This window comes from Ptychodera flava, chromosome 4, assembly GCF_041260155.1.
Source record: "Ptychodera flava strain L36383 chromosome 4, AS_Pfla_20210202, whole genome shotgun sequence".
NCBI lineage: Eukaryota > Metazoa > Hemichordata > Enteropneusta > Ptychoderidae > Ptychodera > Ptychodera flava.
In genome coordinates, this window is record NC_091931.1 from 44739134 (window position 1) to 44747947 (window position 8814).

Sequence of the window (8814 nt, forward strand, 5' to 3'; positions counted from 1 at the left end):
TTTGGATACATTGGTTTACTTTGACAGACAATATCTACAATATCTACAATATCCTATTCTCCCAAATAAGTTCCAGTTGTATTATATATATTGAGCCGTATAAATACCAAATATAATATTATGAGGTTATCCCATGATATCAGCGCTTGGTTGGGACGTATTGCCACGAGTGAGGGTGCGAGCCGCATCACACGAGTCAAAGACGAGTGTGATGCAGCGCGCAACCTCACTCTTGGCAATACGTCCCAACCAAGCGCTGATATCGTGGGATAACCGATTTATCATATGCCCGTGACCGTATATTTATGTAAAAGGTAATTAAAATTAAAAAAAAATTATTAGTTTTTGTCAGTCTTTCGAAGGGACTATGTTTTTATATTCTGCCGCTGGTCTGAGCGCATTGATACATGTTTGTTTACAACAGCTGATCAAGTCGTCGATAGCATCGTGTCGGGTGTATACAGTCTAAACAGGATTATTTCAGCGCAATTTACTGCAGTTCAGAAAAGGAATGGAGCCAATTTACTTATTCTGGTCACCGTCCCTGTGTTCTGGTGGATAATTATTACACGGACAATATTGTGAGTTTGAATTCACTTTAATAACTCTTGCTGAAACATGGCTGACGTGAACACGAACGACGAAGTAGCGCGAAATACAACAGATTGTAAACATCAACTTTTAATTTTCTACAACAACCTGTCCTGTAACTCTCTTTACATCTGAAATAAAGGAACGTTAAATTCATATGTACTAGTAATATGTTTCGTTTTATATTGGTTAATTTTGATTGAAGTGAAAAAGATGGATTTGATCATTAAATGCAAGATGAACATCACAACATCAAAATCGGAAATAAACAACAATTGATGACGTATAACGTGCCGTATCAGACTGATATTTTACGTTCCACGTCATGACGCGTCAGAGGAGATACGGATATGGTCATTGGTATATGATAATGTTACATATAACATATTATATATTCTATAATGTATATACCAACTGTCATATTATACATGCTTTCGAATATACGATGTCAGCATATGTACAAATTATTTTATGTAAGAAGGAAATTTACTATTTCCTTTTATTATTTTATTTGCCTTCATTTTTGTACCAATCCTATCATTACCTAACTTATTCTTTCATTGTCTCATATGAGCTCCTCGCGACTGTTTTAGTAATTTCGACTAAATGCTCCTCCTCCATTGAGTTCCGGTCACTTTGTATCAGCAAGGGTTCTATGATGAGAAAAGCTAGTCCAGAAACAGCCATAGTCGTACCATACCAGTAGAAGGAGTTGTCATAATTACCAGAGATGTCATACAAAAAGCCTGTAGAAGAGTAATCTCTCGTTAAATTAAGATAAATCCAATATCCCATCGCTTTCTCTGAAACTTTGTTACATATAAATACTATTTCATTGCAGAACTTTTATCAAAATAGAATTTCTTAAATTAAACACTCAGTAGTATGCATAGATATTATACTATAAATCTTAAGGTAGGAAAGGGATGGAAAATCATAAGCATACCTGCAACGTTTGGACCTATCAGACTTCCTGCACCATTCCAGACAAACATAATACTCATACCAGCAGCTACTTTCTCAGCGCTTAGATATTCAGCTGTTAGCAGTGACATACAGGGAAATACCAGTCCACAACATAAACCAAGAAAACTTGTATAGAGTGCAAAAAGGACGTATGTTTCAATTAACACACTAATAATAGTCGCTACGCCTGCCAAAAACATGCTAAATCCGAAAACATGGGAACTTGTAAAAATTTTATTCTTTTTAACTATGAGTGGCATTGTTGCAATTCTGCCTACTAAATTAAAGGCACCAAATATAGATACTAAAAGTGATATTTCTATTGATGACGCCAGCTGAAGAAATTCAGCTTGCATGAGTAAATATGCAGGCAAACCATCATAACCTGCACCAACCCCACAAAACATTACAAACACAAATAATAGAAAAGCTTTATGTTGAACTAACAAATTACAGTCAAACATATTTAAAATACTAACAAAGATTTCTTGACATGAAAAAGTCGTTTCCTGAGACTGACCATTTTGAGCAGGACGATCAGAGTCATTTATGGTGTAAGGTTTGCCAGTTTCCTCGGTCGTTGGTGATGAGTTGATGCTATGCATCGGATTTTTAAACAGAAGAGCGCACAAGCACATCTGTAGTTGAATTCCTGCAAAAATGATAAAAGCGTTCCTCCATCCAAAATTATCAATCAGAGCCTGAAGCAAGGGATTAAGCAGGAGAATTCCGAAAGCACTTCCACTCATGGCAATAGCGTTGGCAATGACATACCATTTATCGAAGTATAGTGCAACTATGCCTAATGATGGACTTGTGATAAGGGCGTGTCCAAAACCTGTAAATTTAAAGTTGAGATTTAGCTCGTCATTTTCCGGTTTACAGTTTAACACTATCTGCTAACATGGTTTTATGAGCTTTATTAAACAGTTGCGAGACAAATATTAAGAAAGCCATCAAACACCAAAACTTCGAAAGGTTTCATTCTCTATTACTAACAATTCAAATCGACCAAAGTTGAAACTCTGAAAATGCCTTTACGTCCAATTCGAGAATTGGGATAATAACCAAAAAGTGACACATTAATTTATTCGTGTTCTTGTGTAAATCGCTCGCTTGGTTACTTCTATTGACATAACGTTCGTAAAATGCCGTTTCTCTTAATTTGCTATCGTACAGAAAGCTTTTTACTATGTCAACTTAATTTCGTTAAGTAGGATTAAAAACGTAGTAGACAAATTACCTACCAATTAGCGCACTGAAGCTGAAATAAAGGAACATAACGTTCCTAGCGAATGAACTCAGAAGTGAGCCAAGGGCGCACAAAACTGCTCCAGTGAAAACGGTCGCTCGATATCCGCACCTTGAAGAAGCCACATTTGAAATCGGACCTGTTATTGTCGAAAACAGTAGAATAGTGTAGTTTTCATGGTACGTCTAAAGCAGTATCATGTTGCTTACCAATTTTGCATGTTGCGAGTTAGTTTGTTGTCCTCTCAGCTTAGCAATAGACGTATTCTGGTTTTTGTGCTCATTATTTTAGATGATATCACAATTTTCAATTGCCTAGTACTCTAATAGCAAGATAGCAAGATATTTTTCATCATCGACAGCAACCTCATTTTGAAATGTGAAGAATTCAAATAACTACAAGCAATCTGAGCTGTATGGACATGAAAATTATTCAGTTTATTTTATTTAGTTGTTTAATTTGTTTTATATATTTATTCGGATAACTGACAGGAGTAAATTCCCAATTTCAGGCTCCGCAAAACATAGAAAACAGATAAAATACACAAAATTGACGCAAAGGACAATTACAAAGAACATACAAATCATGAATAAAAATAATTCATTTCACTTGCTTTAAAAAGACTAAATCTTTTAAAAATGTCAATACTCGAGCGCAATTTTGAAATATCGTTATAATTGCTTAAAGCACGTGGCAAAAAGGAGTGTTTGCGAACATTGATTCTAAAAAAGGGTACCCGAAATGGTAGGGTTACCCGTAGACTACGTTGAACGTTCAGTGTGATTTTAGTTAAATGAGAACAATTTACCACAGAAGAACGATTTACCACAAAAGTATTTGCATATCGGATTTACTGATACAATTAATTTTGCACTTTAATCCATGACGTTTCCTTTCGCATGATAATCTCATATTAACAATCCTGAAATGAAGCAAAATGAAAACACTTTTATGACCTGTGCTATCCTGATATCCCCCTAAAATACGGATTATAGGAACAGTAGGACATGTTATGTAAGACTTACCCAACATCGTCTGCGCAGTTACAAGCAAGGACAGAAGCCATGATGTTTGTGTTGCACTTAAGTTGAAATCTTTCTGAATAGCAACTAGAAATGGGCCAGAAGCTTGGAAGAACCCAAATATAAAAATATTGCAAAAGCATGATGCCCCGGCAACAAACCAACAGTACACACCCTCATCTCTGGCTGCAATGACATTTTCCGACATGTGGGACCAACCTGTTAAAAACAGGTACAACGTCAATGTCCCTTTGTATAAGATGTGTCATTGCACGAGGTTCATCTGCGCTGCATGCCAATAGCTTTGTATCAGAATTTAAATATGAATAAGGATCCATGGATAGGTAATCACATTTCAACCATTGAAGTCGTGCAAGTCAAATTTGGAAATGATATCACTAATTATATCACACCTGTATATTGATGGTGCAAATACAGCGATCTGTTTGTTCGAAAAGCGGAAAGAACCATGGTATATTTTTGCGATGTACATGCGATAGCTGGCATACGAGCGAGCTCTCAGCTAGATCAAAAATCCGTTGATGACGTTCCACGCCGGAATTTAAATATACTGGTATGATATAATAGCAAGATTTTGACCAGTTCACGTCATATATGCACTTGCTATCGCTCGTGCATATATTTCGTAAACTGGTCAAAATCTCGTGGTATACCATCGCTGGGTGTGCTTTATTGCTTAATTATAACATGGGTCTGAATTTATTTGCATTTCCCTATTTGCAGAATGCTTACGACGTTACCATGGAATACCTTGTTGATGTCATTTCTGCCAGACCTTCGTGGTCGCAATCACAGTGTTTGCCCTTACTATGACATCGTAAATTACTTATCCTATTTTGGAACTTTTTTTACGTTGTTCTTGAATTGAAGTAAATTATCTTGTGGCATACAATATGAATCACGCGTTGTGTCTAATTTATTATTTATTTTGTATCCATATACAACTCTGAACTAGAGATACATTGCACTTTGTGTTTTGAAAGCGAATTGAAATACTTCAACAAAACAGGAGATAATACAAAAATATTACATCGCTAAATGTGACCATGTTCGTTATCCCTACTTTCAGAGAGTGTACGGCCACTTATACGGTATGTCGACTCAATTTTGCATATTTTTTCCATTTCAACTACCTATGTTTGTAATGTCTCTCAGTTTCTACACACTCCCCGCGAATGTCCTTCCATAGGTTGCAAACATGATTTGCATCGTCGCGATCTCGAGGTCCCTACGATACTGTCAAATGCACTGCTTTGATAGGTATTGCCCACTGCATATAACACAATCGGAACTAATTTGGGAGAATTGGATCTTAATATTTTTCAAATTTCTCAAAAGCGTCAGGTGTCCTCTAGCTAAATCATGCGATATTACAAATTACTCATAAAAGCAAGTGTGTAACTTAGAAAGAAAAGCAGATGAGCTATACATTTGCAGATTAAATCGACATTACTTCACGTGTTATATTGAAATTTATCTAATTTCCGCAGGCGTTTACTCTTTAGCTTTTTCCTTTGCGGTTTGAAACCCTTATCAACTTTGTATTCAGCATATCGCCATTTTGAATAATCATTGCCAATAATGGCTTACGACGGGAACGATTAAGGAAATAAGTTTGCGTTATCTACACTTACTGAACAAAAACAAATACGGAACACCTGAAACCGCCAGATTTCTCACAGGATTGTGTTTTTGTCTATGATGGGTATTTTTTTCCGCAAAGACGCGTTTGTCATAATGGGGATCAGAATGAGACGTACCCATTCATAAAAAAATAAAATTTGACAAAACTCGACGTTTTTCATGCAGCACCCCATAAATATGCAAATGAGCATTAATCTTTCATGTCTGCCCTCGATACCTAACATTTGTAGCAAATCTCAGCACATTGTTTGCGGTCGTGCTCAATGTATATGTTTTTTCTAAAACCATTAATTATACAAATGAGCAAAAACTAAGGAAGCCACACTCACTGAAAACTAATAAAATCTTGCCATTCTAAAACAGAATCTGTCTACCAGATTTAATTTTGATCTGATGAGCTTTTTTGAGATTTCGGGCACATGGACAGAGAAAAGGAAGACGGTCAGACACACAGACTCACAGACATCACTGCAACAAGCTCACGTTTTTGAACACGTGAGTTATAAATGATTTGTAAAGTGTATTCAATATTTCGAAAGAGGTGAAAGGGCGAAACCCTGAAAATATGATTTGAGATGTAAGAAGCATTTAAACACAGAATTACCCATGATGGTGTTATAAACGTGAGTAAAAATTGATTTATGAAGTGTATTCGGCATTTCGAAAGAGTTGAAATGATAAATCCTTGAAAATATGATTTGAGATGTAAGAAGCATTTAAACACATATTAGGTATGATTGTGTTATGCAAACTAACTTGTGGTCATTTTACTTACAATGAAGCTATACGGAAGGAGTGGTAGTACAATGAAACCGATTGGGTCGTAATATCGCACACATGTATTGCATGAGACTTAGAAAACATTCAGACTACTTCAGCAGATGCTGATGAAGACGAAAGTATACAACAATTGACCAAACAATATTGAGGGTGAAAGATGGTGTAAACAGATGTAAAGATGATAAAATAAAACATTTGGAAGTGAACAAGAAACAGTAAGTAGGTGTGAAACTGGAAATGCTAATGACAAAATACGTACTAGATGATGCACTATATTTATTTGCAATGTGACACCGTATGGCAATGTGCCGGGACTTGAAAGGTAATTATATAATCAGCAGATTATTATTCTTTGCAACAACTTAAGGAGTCTGCAACTGGGGTTCTTCATTACCTCATTTGCTGTTTTGAAATAACGAGAACATTACGTTTTAGATATGCAATTGGTTTCTATTTTCCGAGACGCCACTAATTAAGCCAAATCAAGAAGCATATTTACGACCTGTCTGTTAGTGTGTGAAACATCTTTTTTCACATAGGACAGATCCAATAATCATATCAAAAAATATTAAGTTTACAATAAGAATAAGGAGTAAACAGAAGATGGAAGTATAGATGTTCTTGTACATTTCTCCAGCTTCAATAAAGGTATATGTGCTGTAAAGAAACCATAATCGGAAGCTTCCTTAGCAGAAACTGCATGGTTAGTTGTATGGACAGAGGTCATGATGTCCGTGTAACACTTAGGGTACATGTTTCTGAATGGCAACAAGTAATGGTTCACCCGATTGATATACACCAAATTCAAACATGTTACCGATATTGAGTGCCACCACAACCAACCAACAGTAGAGGTCATAGTCTAGCTTGGAAGGAACAGTCACACCCAATGGCCTTCTTGTGTCTCGGTCAACCGGATCCGATTGAAGAGTAACTTACGACAATCAGGATATATACATTGATTACAATTACACTAGTCGGAAGACGACGAAGTCGATACCTAGGGTGATTATGATTAAAACACATTTTCAATAGCGTATACTGTTTCACGTACTATTTATAATGTACCTGCATAATCAAAAAGATTAATTTAGCAACAAAATCATCATGGACCAAAATATTTTGTTCAATTAGCTCTTTCTGTTATTTAAACATGGCAGGGATATTGAGAGGAAGAATAACAAATCAAAAGTTAAGCGTTGAAGACTTGTTGGAAATTGTTCTGCAGTAAAGGAGAGGCCTTTCTTTCGATGAAGCCGCATTTAAAGACAAAATACTCCTATGGCGATTAAAAATAAAATTGTTTCTTGATTGTGCTTCTCTGGCGAACGACAGCAGTCAACTGTGCCCAGAGAGAGGGCAGTTTCGGCGAGCGCTACAGAATTCGTACGGTCGTAAGTCGTCCTCGCACAGAGGTTGTGTTCTATAGTCTTCATGATCTGTGTGGACAAACCTTTTTTATTTCTCTTCTTTTCTGAATTTCTTCGTTCCGATTGGCTTAAAAGGTCGTAAGGTTGTAAGTAAGCGAATGATTGTGTTTATAAGCATCTCATCTTGTTCAGACACTAGATTCTCATGTCATTTTTTCGAGACCAGCGCAAACAATTTACACCGTTGAATGCAATCAGCAATGGTTGCCAGAAGGTTCTGATATTATTGATGTGTAAGCTCGATATAATACCGGACACAATTGTATCATCATGATATCTCAATAGGTTGATCATATGATTTTGGATTGTTTATGAATATGTTGATTTTTGTGACAGCGAACTTTCACTTATTATGATATATGAAGAGAAATAAATTTTAATAAATTGGGTAAATAAACAGATTCGCCTTTAAATCTACGTATCTGTGACTTCTCATTATTTTGTGAGCAAATGAATGGTGTAAATCAAGAGGAAGCATCGTTGAACCGTGTTTAATTTTTATTCGATCCGTAGGATAACTTAAAAATATGCACATCTGCAAGATATTAGACATTTTTGGTTATATAAACGTTGTAAATTCTGAAAGCACTAAAACAAGTGTTAGCATTAATTCAGGGAATTTGAGCAAATACTTCACGTCTTGAGGCACTTAGAACCAGGTATAGCCATGAAAGGGAAGAACACCCATAATACCCGCCTGAGTTCAGGATGTGCAGGGTGTTATTAGAAAAATATATATCATGTCCCAGTCCTAGTAAGATAGTTGAAAGGTCAGAAGCGCTGGTTCAAACCAATCGGCTATCATGGTAAGGTAAGCCGCTGTACCGGTGTTCTAACTAGTTCAGGGTTTTTAAGTGAACATCATTAATATGAACGACCATCAGTTATAGCTTACACTCGAATACCTGAGATCATCGCTATATCAGGTGAGATTGCTCGTAAACCAATGTTTATATATATATATATATATATATATATATATATATATATATATATATATAATATATATATATATATATATATATATATATACGCAGATCCAAATATATCATACCCAAATATATTGTTACATATTATTTATTATAATTATATAATATATTCTGTCATA

General features: G+C 35.7%; 1 long non-coding RNA gene across 1 annotated transcript; it reads right to left on the bottom strand.

Moving 5' to 3' along the window:
* Positions 1-583: 583 nt before the first annotated feature.
* On the bottom strand, positions 584-4055 carry LOC139131918 (uncharacterized). Its single transcript, XR_011552212.1, has 5 exons — positions 3835-4055; positions 2805-2948; positions 2078-2395; positions 1538-1683; positions 584-1337 (listed from the first exon to the last, which is right to left on the bottom strand). It is a non-coding gene; the product is annotated as an uncharacterized lncRNA (long non-coding RNA).
* Positions 4056-8814: the final 4759 nt, after the last annotated feature.